The sequence below is a fragment of the Pseudopipra pipra genome, chromosome 9, assembly GCF_036250125.1.
Source record: "Pseudopipra pipra isolate bDixPip1 chromosome 9, bDixPip1.hap1, whole genome shotgun sequence".
In the NCBI taxonomy this organism is placed as follows: Eukaryota; Metazoa; Chordata; class Aves; order Passeriformes; family Pipridae; genus Pseudopipra; species Pseudopipra pipra.
In genome coordinates this window covers 2288571-2301455 of record NC_087557.1, presented here as the reverse complement: position 1 = coordinate 2301455, position 12885 = coordinate 2288571, and the positions used below count along the sequence as shown (strand labels likewise).

The following is a 12885-nucleotide window of genomic DNA, read 5'->3' as shown; positions in this document are numbered from 1 at the left end:
ACCACTGTTTTAACTGCTCTCTTAAGAGGTTTGCTCTTTCCAGCATTCCTGTTTGCATTTTGCATCCTCAAGGCTTGTTCTACACATGCACCATCAGTAACACTTTTACCTCTGCCTGTGTAGTTAGTGTTATTTAGTGAAAATGCTCCTCTGTGAATGTCAGGGCACTCTGACAGTGTGAAGTGAGTACAAAAAGTGAGAAACAAGTCCATATTCCCACTATGATTGCATTGGAAATAATATACATCAGCCTGGGCAAAAAGCATGCTGCAATCAAAGGGCTTCATCAGAACAGAAACAATGCATAGATAAAGCCAACAAAAAATTGTAGTGTGGCAGCATTTGGCACAGAGGTGGAGCTTCTTTCAAAAGAAGACAACCAGGTGCAACCTCTGCAGCCTTCCTCAGCTGACCTTCCACACTCATTTCTAACCTCATCCTTCTCCTATCCAAGAATTTTGAGGGGCTTGTGTGTTTCTTTCTTTTTCTTATGATAACAACAACAGCAACAACAACAATAACAATTTGTCCTCCTTTTGCAGGAACAACCCCCAGCCTTTGGTTTTCATATTAAACCCATAATTTATTCTTGGGTTAATGAATTAATACTCAATTCAGGCACCACTAGGCAGGGACAGAGCAACAGGCACAGCTGATGTGAGCTACGCTTAGTATCAAGTATGTTCTAGATATCAGAAATTGTTTACTCTGTTTATAATTCTTCAGCTTCTAAAAATAACTCTGCACTGTCTCATCTCAAAAATGAGTAAAACAAACATGAGAAATCAGTGAAATAGCTATTTTCTGCTTTTAGACATCTCTTTGACTACATGAGAGTGGTAGGCAAAGGCTTGATCAGTAAATTTGTGCATAAGGAAATGGATTTATGTATAAATAATTATTATGCATGTTAACTAGCTGCACCCATCACAAGGAAAACATCAGGGAGGTTTGCTTGTGGAGGCTAAACAAAATATGTTTGCTTTACGCTGTTCTTTTACGGTCACTTTTATTGGAAGCACAATTTATTGAGGCATAGCAACCATACATTTTTCACTGTAAAAGCACCATGCGTCTTTGGAAACAGCATCGGGCTCTCTGCAGAGAAAAACCAAAACTGGTCAACTTCATAGTTGTCAACCTAGAGTTGAAAATATTCCCTCTTTTGGAATGTCTCGATGTTGTTTATGTGCACCTTTCTGGTAGTGATTTCCAATGCAGCGACAAATAATTAATTGCTAGAAACTCGAAGACAGAAATTACTTCAAATAGAATCTTGCCAATGATCTGGCAAACAAACTGTTCTTTATTTCAACGTTTTCATCATGGTGAAGGAAAAAGGTCCTTAGACGAAAACATATCTGTATGGATATGGATTATTGGACAATACTAAAACTGTAAGTGATGAAAAGGATGTAGGTTTGCTGGAGTCTTTCTAGTTCACATGATAGCACTTCCTGGCGGGAGCAGTCTGTGATAGCTTTTACAAGCCAATCTTCAAAGAAGCTTCACCTCCATCTCCAGTTTTTCAGTTAAGTAATTCTCATTAAAAACTCTGCCTCCGTGAACAGAAAAATATGGTTTTGCCAGTGAAAATCTGTGTGCATGGTGCCATAAAACTGACAGGCATTACTTTCCTGAGAAAACAGCTTCCATAACAAGGCACAGAAGCGCTCCACTGTCCCCTTGCTGAGTTGGAGAAGGACACCAAAGGCATGGGGGTCTGCGTTTGAGATGCATATAAATATCTCACAGGCGGGTGCCAAGAGGACGGTGCCAGACTCTTTTCGGTGGTGCCCAGCGACAGGACAAGGAGCAATGGCCATAAACTGAAACACAACAAATTCCATCTCAACACAGAAACATAGAACATGCTGAGTTGGAAGGGACCCACAAGGATCATCTTAGCCATGCACAGGACACCTCAATAATCCCACCCTGTCCCTGAGAGCGTTGTCCAAACAGTTCTTAAACTCTGGCAGCCTTGGGGCCGCACCCACTGCCCTGGGGAGTCTGTTCAGTGCCAACCAGCCTCTGGGGGAAGAGCCTTTTCCTGATGTGCAACCCAAACCTCTCCTGACACAGCTTCTTGCTGTTTACTCGAGTCCTGTGACTGGTCATGAGAGCGACGAGATCAGCGCCTGCCCTTTTGCTTCCATGGGGAAGAACTTCTTTCCATGAAGGTGGAAGAGCACTGGAACAGCTGCCCAGGGAGGGTGTGGAGTTTCCCTCTCTGGAGACATCCCAAACCCACCTGGACGCGTCCCTGTGTCACCTGCTCCAAGTGACCCTGCTTTGGCAGTGAGGTCGGACCGGACGATCTCCAAGAGGTCTCTGACGATTCTGCGGTTCTCTATTTGAGCATCTCTGACCTCCCCTGGACGCCTGGCGCTCTCCCACCTCAGCGCGCCGCTTCCCTGCGGTGCCGCGGGAGCTGCGGGGTCCCCACGCGGGATGCGGGACGCGGGACGCGGGACGCGGGACGCGGGATGCCGGAGCTGCCCCCGCGCCCCGCGGGGCTCGGCCGGGCGGCGGCTCCTCCTCCGCGGTGACGGCCGGGCGCGCCCCCGCCCGCCCCGCCCCGGGCCCGCCCCGGCCCGCCCCGCTCCCCGGAGAGGCCGCTCCGCGCCCGCCGCCGCCGCACACCGAGTTGGAGCCGCCGGTGCCCCGCGCCTCCCGCCCGCGCCAGCCCGGGGGAGCCGCTCCGAGCGGCGGCTGCCGAGGTGAGACCCCCGGGGCCGGGCGGGTCGGGTCGGGTCGGGGTCCGGGGGGAGCCTCCCCCGCCCCACCCCGCGGGGCCGTTCCCGCCGCCGCGTCCCCGCGCAGCCTTTCCATTCTTTCCCCAATTTCTCCGAATGCCGACCACCCCCCACCCCGCCGCCTCCTCGGGGCGATGTTTTATTCATGGCCCGCCGGGCTTTGTACGCGGAGCGGGTCCGCCGGGGAATGGCTGCGGGGGGCGGCGGAGCCCCCGGGCCGGAGCCCCCGGGGCGGGCACAGCGCGGGGGCCGCGCGGCGGGCGGGGAGCTCTGCTGCGGGGAGCGGGCTGGTCCCTGCGAGCCGCTCCGTGCCAGGCGTTATGTATGGATCTCTGTAGCTGTCTGTATCTACATCTATATATATCTGCCTTCTTTCTCGATGTTCAGCAGCCGCGTATTGCCACACGGAACGCCTGCGAGCCGGGCGGCACTTACACCATCACCGAGTTAACTGTAGATGTCAGGCTGTGCTTGCACTGGCGTGATGTCAGATCGGTAATACCGCGCAGAAATGGTGAATTCGGTGCGGGTAGAGCGTGATGGAGACGGCACAGACCCAGCTGGCGTGGACAGGCTCGGTGGAGCCTCTCTCTTCCCTGGTGCAGGGCCTGCTGTGTGGGTAGTTCCCTGGCGCAGGCGGATCGGAGGGACACTGGGATAATTAGCAATTATTTGTGGGTAGCTGCGGCCTCGGAGGAGCAGATATTTATGCCCGGAGCAGAGATACTTGGCTTGCTTTCCCTTACAAAGGTGTTCAGGAGTGTGGTAGTTAGAGAGTCGTTTGCTGCTGCCCATCTTGTCTGCAAGTTCTGCGGGGAGGCAGGCTCCATGGGCAGCCTCCTCTCGTTCCCGAGGAGGAGTTCTGTTGCGTGCTGTGGAAAGCTGGCTGTCATCAATAGGTAGTTTCATATTAGCTCTCGATACCACCATGATTTCTCCCAACCTGCTCATGGACCGTCGAACTAAAACTGAGAAATGCTGAATTCAGTTTCCCATTTGCCTGCCCTTCACGTTCCCCATGCCCTGGTTGGTTGGATTTCAATGGAAACATTCCGGTCCTGAGTCTGTTGAAAGAAATCTGTATGTTTTGGTTTTGCCTCTCTAACTTGCTGTTTGATAATAGCACTAAGGCTCCTCGTTTCTGGAGATCCCTGTGCATGGGGGGCTGGGGCTGTTTGCCATTTGGTACAAGTGGAGTGCACCGATACTGCTTGATGTTGTTGAACCTTATATTATCTTAGGCGTTGTATGATGAGGCAGCTTGATTTGTTTAAGGCTTTGTGATGATGCAATGCAATAATAATTATAAATCTTCTCATTGTCTGAAGACTCTTTAAATACTACTCTGTCTCGGGAGGTACTTCGTGTGTGTTTATTCCCAAGAGGCGCAGGCACGGATGAGCAGGGTTTGATATTAATCACCATCATTTTGGGGTGGGAGGGTGGGAGCAGTTTGGCACTGGTGCTTTAGGTTGTAATTTATGGGCGTGACGTCATGAGCTAGATAAGCTTTTATAGGATCTGCCATGTCAGTTACAGCCTTTGTTTATATACGTGCAATTACTTGTTTTGAAAATCCACGCTGTATAGTTTGCTTACGAGCCTGCGCTGGAGCTGTGAATAAGATCCAGCAGAATGTGCTTCGATTGCACAATATTGTTCAGTGGTTGAAAACATTTTGCTTTACCTTGTGCTCGCAGCCTACACCAGGTGTGAAGTTACTACATGGCATCTGCACGCTGTGATGTGTACGGGAGTTGGCTGTGAAAGCGGTGACCAGGTGCTTTTATTTTCTTATTTCTCCATGATCCGCCAGGTGCTTTTATCTTCTGCTTTCTCCATGATCCTGTTTGTTTTGTTTTTTAAAAGAAGCGAGGTGCTGAAATGACTGATTTCAACTAACCCGTGCTGGAGAGAGCAGCTTGGTTATTTAAGGCTGCTGTGGTTTGTTATGCAATCAGATTAACAAAGGTTGAAATGATCGTTCAGCTTGGGGTAAATACGATCCATATAACAGCGTGGATTAGGGCGATTGTTTACATCGGGCAGATCTGCTGCAGTCGGCGTATTGCAAATATTGGACGAAAACGCAATGAGTGGACACAGTAACGTACTAAATAAGTTTTTAGTAAACTCCTTGGGATCATAATGTACTTGCTATCGATTGTCTGTGCTCCAGGAGCTTCTGCAGTGCCTTAGGTGCTGCTTGCACGCATGGGCAAACTTACTTTCAGCTTCATTTAGTTGACAAGCAAAGGCCTGGGTGAACATCTTTGTGCACAGCCTGGGGTGCCCAGGGTGCTGTGCAGGCTTTGTGCTGTTGCAGTCCAGGTGTTGGGTCAGGGAAGATGACCCAGTGCTCAACTGGAAGCTTTCTAAATTAAAAAAAAATACAATTCCAGCCACATTTGCTGAAGCTGGCAGCCCCTCAACCGGTCCATTATTAGTTGGCTGTTTCCCCTCGTTGTCCTGGGGGCAGCGTTGCTGCGGGGAGGGGTTTTTGGGGCTCGTCTCCCTGAACGCGATGACGCGTAGGCATCGATGCTGTACCAGAGGTGAGACCCTGCTGGGAGAGATAAGAGCTGAAAGGGGAAGGTGGAAGCCTGGGATGGGGAAGTAGCCAGAGCGCGGGGAGGAGAGGGAGGTGTTTGTCAGCAGGGACCTCTCCGTGTCTGTGCACGCTCAGACCCCGCTCTGCAGTTGTACCACGGTGCTCTGGTGTGGGCTCTGGTGCTCTGGAAGGTGGACCTTGCTCTAAAAGTACAGTATGTGGTGGCATCGAGTGTTTGGGAGAAAGGAGGAATAACCGACTCCTGCAGTCAGTTTTCTGGAGGCCTTCATGTTGGTGTGGAGCCCGAGCCCTTCCAACCTTCCTGTCATTCTAGAAAAGGTAAGATACCCTTCAGGATGCTGCTTTTCCATCCTTCAGCAGATGATGGAACAGGACTACATTTTGGATACACATTCAAAAGTACTCCGGAAAGGGTTTATTAATATTATTATTATTATTTATTTCCTTGCTGACCGTGTTTAATTCTATATAAGCAAACATCTAACTGCAAAGGGATTTCACAGGCACTTGCAAATGTCTCTCACTGTGCTACTGGCTGCTGTGTGTGCTGTATAACATATTTGTGATAGATGTACACAAGCACATTTAGGGTACACTGGAATCTAAGAGAGGGATTTTGGGCAATAGCTAACATTGTTAAGGCTCTGTTATTGTTGGATGTTCAGAGGAGGTGGTATGGGATGTGATATGCACTCAGTAATGTTAAGGCTATTACTGGTATTAGTTTACTTCAGCTCTAATTTATTAACAGGTTGGGATCTTGTCACCTTCAGTTTTGTGAATGGAGTAAGAACAGTTATTCTTGGCTGGACTAGAGATGTGTCTAACTCAGTAGCTTTAATGTTGGGGCCACTTTCTGGTTCATAGGAAAACTGTAACTCCAGAGTTGTCCTGCTGGTAAACCCTTCCAGTGGTCATTACTCTAGGAAATCTTTGGGCTGGCAGTTCCAGTGAGGCTGTTGTGTTTAATAGCTGCTGATGGATTGTCTTCTCTTAAAAACATCTTAATTTGTTTTGAAAAACTTTATGGCTTTAGTGTTCACAGCCTCTTGTGTTGGTGAACTTCTTGGTATAATTGTGCAGTCTGAAAAGGATTTGATTTTATTCATTTTACAGCTTGCCATTTCAAGTGCCTGTGATTTTACCTGAATTGTGGAAGAATATCTTTCTTTTTAGATTTTCACACAGAAACAGACTATATATGGGGATGTTAACAGATCTTAGAACATATATAGAGATAACTGCTATATGTTTGCAGTCAGGCGGGCTTCCAGCCTCATTTACAGTCACCTTTCATAAATAGGTACCATTATGGCTGTCATATTTAAGTGATTGCATGCAAAAAAGTGTTAAAATAGAAGAAATTATGTGATTTCTGCAGCTGTTCATCCTCTACACACGTTGTGGTAAATCTTGATATGGAGCGACTCAGATGACAAAAGGGTTCCTACTTGCCAAGGACCAACTTCACCAATGTTGTTTGAAGATTTCCTGAAGTAAAATTTTGCAAGGAGTCTGGTGCAACATTTTAGAGATGTGGAAGGATGCGTAGAACAGAATTTAAGAACTCTATTTAAGAGTTAGAAGTTAAGAAATACAGATTCCAATTAAGTGAAAACAGTGACTGAATCCCCGAATTGTTCTGTAGGTTGGCTTCCACCAGGCCATCCTTGACCATTTCAGGAATAGATGGGTGTTAACAAAGTTGTGGTTTAAATTCCTCTTTTCCTTTATGTGGCAGGGAAGCAGCATCCTTTGCCTGTGAATTGACCTACAGTATTTGTTTTTGTCCTGGTGATCCAGGGGACTATCTGGGTTACAGGAGCCCTCTGGGTCACAGACAGTGTTGTACTAGACTTCTGTACTGGTGGTAATGGCAGTTGTGTTTGATGTGTTAAAAAAAGCCCTTCAAAGGTTGCTAATTTATTCCTGGAATCATAGAATCATAGAATATCCTAAGTTGGAAGACACCCACCAGGATTATCACGTCCAACTCCTGGCCCTGCACAGGACACCCCCACAGTTCCACCATTCCTGAGAGCATTTTCCAAATGCTCCTTAAACTCTGGCAGGCTTGAGGCTGTGACCACTTCCCTGGAGAGCCTGTTCCAGTGCTCTTATTGTGGCAGCTTCTGAAATCCTGCTGATAAAAATGGGTAGAATTTTCATGTTTTTAAAGCAAAGAGAATATCTTAATCTTGTAATTTCTATTGTTATTCCACCCGTAAGCCTGTAAACTTATGATTAAAGTGGGTGGAATTTCAGCTTACTGGTTTATGGGTGGAATATTAGTAGAGGCTGACCAGACAAATGTTTTCTTTTTGTTTTAAAAATAGAGACACTTACATAATGATGCTATGCTCAAAAAAGTATATGCATATGGATAAGATCTGTGCAACAGTGTTAATCTAACAGCATCCCTTGCCTGTGTGTCTGCTGTCACTTGCTTCAAAGAAGGGTAATTCTGGAGTGAAGAGATGCCAGTGCCAAGTGATTTAACTGGAGTATTGTATTGGTCCAGTCCTGAACAGCCTTTAGGCAGGGCTCTGGATTAGAGGTTTGGAGAAACAGATTTTTAAACCATTGTGAGCTCCTAATTTTTTATCTGAATAAAGGAAAACCATTCTTTCTGGTTTTTTTGTAGAGCACTGTTGTCTGTGGTTTGAGTTGTTTGCAAGGATTCATCTCTTAATGTGTGGCGTGTGCTTAGTAAATCTGAGGTCCCGTTTTTGAGAATGGAGTGTTATTGCTAATTAAAAAAAAAACCAAAGCAGTGAACATGTCTGAAAGCATCAGGATGGCATCAGGGTTTTTCCTTACTGTGAAAGTTTGTTTTCCTTCTGTCTCTGTATTTGTAATAGAAAAGAACAGACTTTATCCATCAAGTTTGGACAAAGATAAAAAGCAAGTTCACTTGAAATATGTATTTAATAGGGAAAATATTCCAGGATCTATATATATAGGTGGGCATTTTCCCAAAAGCATGTGTTAGGTGTTGAGACCGTAACTATGTTGTTGCTAACCAAAATTCTGGCCCTGAACGTATCTATAAATACCATACGTAGCCTCACCCCTTTGACTCTGTGAAACGATACGTAGCTGGAATCATTTCATACATCAGGACATAAAAGGACCTTGGTGAACTTGTGCTTTTATAATAAACAAGGAGAAGTTTATCCAGGTTGCCCAGTTTATCCACACAAAGACAGCTCTTTATTCAGGGAGGGGGAGGGACTTACCTCTTAGACTTTCCTCCTTAGGATTTTTATCTCATCCCATCCTGAGATTTTATTCATAAAAGCAAAACAACTTTAATGTTTTTGTATGTTTGGCAGACAGAGCTCTGCATTTTGGAGTCGTGGGTAATTAGATTTGTGGAGCCTGTGCAGTTCTGGATATTGGGCAGGGAGATTGTTTTTGCAGGAAGACAGAACGAGGAACAGCTTGCTCTCATTCCCTTTCTTAGGGTGGCAGCACCATTTTCTGTGCCCTTTGCAGGTTTGTGATGTTGGTGTGCTGTTCCTGGGGAAGCAGGCTTGTTGAAGTTTGCCTTTGTGTTTGGAGAATTCCTTTTAAATTGCTATTCAGTAAAGCTCTGAATATTGGATATTTGCACATCTCCAGTGGAAAAGTCTGAGGGAAGAATTGGCTTGTAAACCAAAACAAATGTTGTCTTTTTAAGGGCTGGTAATGGGCTGTAAGCCCATTTCATCTTCAACTTTGAGGGATGACTAAGATGTTTCTCTGATCTGGCAATAGCCGGTTTGGATCCTGCCGCTTAATTTTGTCTACAGGCCTGCTCGTCCCAGCTGCATCTCGAAGGGAGCACGGCTGACGTGCAGTAAATGTACTGACAGAATGTGCAGGAGTTTGGGCTTTTGCTGCCGATGGATTTGCCCAGCGTTCCATCCCTGGGAAGCCGCCCTGGGCATCAGGGCGTCCTCTGAAGTGGGATGTTCAAAGCTGTGGTTTGGGCTGCTGAGCGTGGCCAGCCATGTGATGCTGAAGGACAGGGTACTGCTCCTCTCCTTCCAGCACCGTTGTGCCTCTTACAGACGCGCAGTAGCTGCAGTCTGGTGGATGCCCAGAGGCTCAGCTTTCTCTTCTGAGCCTTTATTTTTGCAGGAATCTGAAACAGCAGAGCTGAAGCTGCTGAATAAGCCGGACTGAATCCAGGGGAGCAGAGCTGCCTCTCCTCTTCGCCTGCCACAGAAATGCAGAGAGGAGAAACTCCTATGAGTACTCCAGGGACTTGTTTTATTAGTGGGTGAAAGAAAAGCCAATCAAAATTTTCTAATACTGTCTCTATTATTTTTACCACTCAAAGTTCTAATGGATATAATTGTTTTTTCTTACAATTTATGTTTTTTAAATTACTCCCTGATTTTCAGGTGTGGGAGTCTATCAGCCAGTACTACTGAAATGAAAATCAGAACCTCCCAATGAACAAGCTCCTAACACAATTTCTGTTGGTTTTGCTCCATTTAAGAAAATAATAAGAGGGAGCTGTATCTGTTCTGCTTTGGACACGCCAGATAAGGTGTATCTTTGAGATTAAAAAGTCCTGATGCTCGTGGGAGGAGGGGAGCGCTTCTTTCTTTTGTCTCCAAGGTTGCAGCAGAGGATACTAATTAACCACCAAACAGATTGGGTTTGGGGAAGTTTGCCTTTGCTATCACAGTGAAAATGCTTTGTTTGGAAGAGCTGTGTGAATGACACCCACAGGCGTTCACGGCGAGATGAACCAGCCCCTGGCTGCCCCAAAATCCTCCTGATTCAGTCTGCAGAAATACGCCAGGCAGGCTTTTGAAACGGCAACAGCCAAGTGTGCATGTTCTGGAGCAGACTGTGTACGGGGGAGCGCGGCACAGCCCCGAGCAAAGACGTCAGCAGTGAGCAGGGACTGTCACCCCAACACAGACGGGGCCCTTCGGCGGGACGGAGCGGCCGGAGCGACGCGGCACCAACGGGCGGGTCGGGGTGGGTGTGAGCCCGGAATATGGGGTTGGTTTGTTACTCTTCCCCAAGACAGCACTCTGAGGTGGATTTTCCTATAACTACCACTCTTGGATGTTTTGGCAAGAGAGAGACTGTTTTCTAAAAAATAAAACGTTAAAACATGGGATAAGAGGCCTCAGGCTTAGTAACAGCATTTTAGGAGAATAATAAATGCTCAGCCTTGTGAAGCTGCATTTAGTTGTATGTTTATTTGGGGATTTTTTTACAAGCATAATGGAAAATTATGCACTCGACTCTTCTCTAAGTTGCCATGGGATTCAGGGGACCTAATTTCCCTAAGACTGTGAAAATCCCAGGCTTTGCAATGTAATTTTTGTTTGCCATTACACTTCTGTGCTAGTCTTTGAGCCTTTTTTCATCCACAGCGAATGCTTGGGTGCTGCAACAGAAATAGTTTAAAAGCCAATGATTTGAGAGAAAAAGAGCTGGAGCTTCTTAGATGTCTGGGGACTGGATGAAGTAGGATTAATCTGGCATTAAGGCAGAAATTCGTGAGAGAAGCTCGGTCAAGTGACTGGCTGGAGAGAGGGGGGATTCATGAAGTCAAAGTCACTTCTTCAGCCAAAGGGGGATCAGGCTGACATCTTTCTGACAGGATTTTTGCCTGGCCTCTCCCACTCTGGGTAGCTGTCACATACTTTCTTCGCAATTGCTTGCCATTCTGAGAACTCATGCCTTAAAAAAAAAAGGTCTCGGAGCGAGCAGCTTTCCAGAAGGTCATTAGAAATTTAATACTACAATTTAATGAGGTTTGTGAGTTACCTGTAACACAAATAACAGTGCTGACGGGTTGCTTTTCAATTATTAATTTTTGTACAGCAAGTCGTTGGCCATTAAGATGGGTTGTCTATGCAAAGTGGTTCTATAAAATGCAAATTATTACCTTCTATGTGGGTCAGAAAACATTGCATACTTGGTGTAATTCTTGTAGTTAAATAAACTCCTTTGCTAGGCAAATAATTTAAGCAGTGGTTACTCTTAGCATTGTCAAAAACATACGTGGGTTCTTGCTGAGTGTAAATAAAAGCGTTTCAGCTTTGAGTGATGACTGCAGGATTTGGCTTAAAGGCTATTTTTGGGCCCCGGGCACAGCCCAGAGCCGGGGGATGTACGTGGCTCCGCTCCGGGAATGGCGTCAGGACGGAGGATGACTCAGTCACCCCTGCAACTTCCTCGTTGCTCCGGAGAGGTGGTGATTTACTGCGGCTCTGTGTCAGCAGCGATAGCCATCGCCCCGCTGATTCAGCCGCCCGGCAGGGCTGGGGGAGGATGTGCCTGCCCGGGCCCTCCCCTGCCCTCCCGCCCGGCACTGCCCGGGGTGGCGGCCTTGGCTGCCGGCCGGGCACCCCCGGCACGGCCTGCCCCGCCAGCACGGCCTGCCCTGCCACCACGGCCTGCCCCGCCACCACGGCCTGCCCCGCCACCACGGCCTGCCCCGCCAGCACGGCCTGCCCCGCCACCACGGCCTACCCTGCCACCACGGCCTGCCCCGCCACCACGGCCTGCCCTGCCAGCACGGCCTGCCCCGCCACCACGGCCTGCCCCGCCACCACGGCCTGCCCCGCCACCACGGCCTGCCCTGCCAGCCTCGGGAGCTGGACGGCCTTCCTCTGGAGTCAGGGAAGAGCGGCTGGGCAGAGCCCCGGGGCTTTGGTCTTCCGAGGGTGCTGAGGTTGAATCAATAGTGAATGTGGCAGAATCAGCACATAGTGATGTTGCTGCTGGGTGAAAAATTGCTCCAAACCCTTCCAGGCCCTGCCCCGGCCTTCCTTCGTAGGCAGAACAGGTTGGGCAGTGGCACAGGACAAGAGGAGACTACAGAGAACAAGGTGAAGTTCACTGAGAACATTCATTAAGCGTGATGGGTCAAGGACTCTTTGTTTTTCTGGGGTTTATGTTGGCTTCAGTGCACGAGGAGGGATTTCTTTGCTCCTGTTGTGAGGAGTTGTTTAACTGCTGGCTTTTGCTGCCTGCCCTCCAAAAGAAACCCCAAAATACAAAACCCACCAGTCTAAACACCTGATTTTGAAATAAAGCACTTTCTTTCAAATACGGGAATGATCCTACCATTGTCAAAGGACTGTGATGGAGAATAGCATCCTGATGGCAATACCTCCTCACTTCTCTTCCACTCTGCTTTCCCAAGAGCTGCTGCTATCCTGGGAAAGCACATGAAAAACCCACTTGCTCTTTCTTGTTGGAGCCCTTATTGTTTTAGTGGAGAGTAAATACCAGGGTAATTGTGTTCCTGTATTTTTTTTGCCTCAAACCAAATGCAGAATAAACAGCTCTCTTTTCTGGGGCATTTTTGCATGGAGGTATGCTTTGAAACAGGCTGTTGTTGGCCATAATCAGTGTTAGCTGCTTCCCAAGGTGATGTCTCACCAACCTTTGTCAACCCTTGTCAGAGGCAGAGGTGAGACACAAGATCCCAGGTGAATTAACCATGCCGAGGAAATTATTCCCCCAAAATCTGTGGGCTTTCTGAGCATGTGAGATCAACTCCACTTTTGATCTTGGTTGGGACTGAATATC

At 47.6% G+C, this 12885-nt stretch overlaps 1 protein-coding gene and 2 long non-coding RNA genes across 5 annotated transcripts in view; 1 reads left to right on the top strand and 2 right to left on the bottom strand.

The window, feature by feature from the left end:
- Nucleotides 1-992: 992 nt before the first annotated feature.
- LOC135418619 (uncharacterized) lies at nucleotides 993-2610 on the bottom strand. The gene is made up of 2 exons (XR_010432574.1): nucleotides 2255-2610; nucleotides 993-1829 (listed from the first exon to the last, which is right to left on the bottom strand). It is a non-coding gene; the product is annotated as an uncharacterized LOC135418619 (long non-coding RNA).
- Nucleotides 2611-2618: 8 nt separating this feature from the next.
- Nucleotides 2619-12885, top strand: part of C9H1orf21 (chromosome 9 C1orf21 homolog) — a 113715-nt gene continuing 103448 nt past the window's right edge. Inside the window, exon 1 of one of the 3 annotated variants that reach the window (XM_064664070.1) lies at nucleotides 2619-2723. The gene's annotated coding sequence lies outside the window, so the exon portion shown is untranslated. Of the gene's footprint in view, nucleotides 2724-5456; nucleotides 5650-12885 lie in introns of those variants that run through there. The other 2 variants (XM_064664071.1, XM_064664072.1) reach the window with 2 other exon arrangements.
- On the bottom strand, nucleotides 8241-11762 carry LOC135418622 (uncharacterized). Its single transcript, XR_010432577.1, has 2 exons — nucleotides 11113-11762; nucleotides 8241-11025 (listed from the first exon to the last, which is right to left on the bottom strand). It is a non-coding gene; the product is annotated as an uncharacterized LOC135418622 (long non-coding RNA).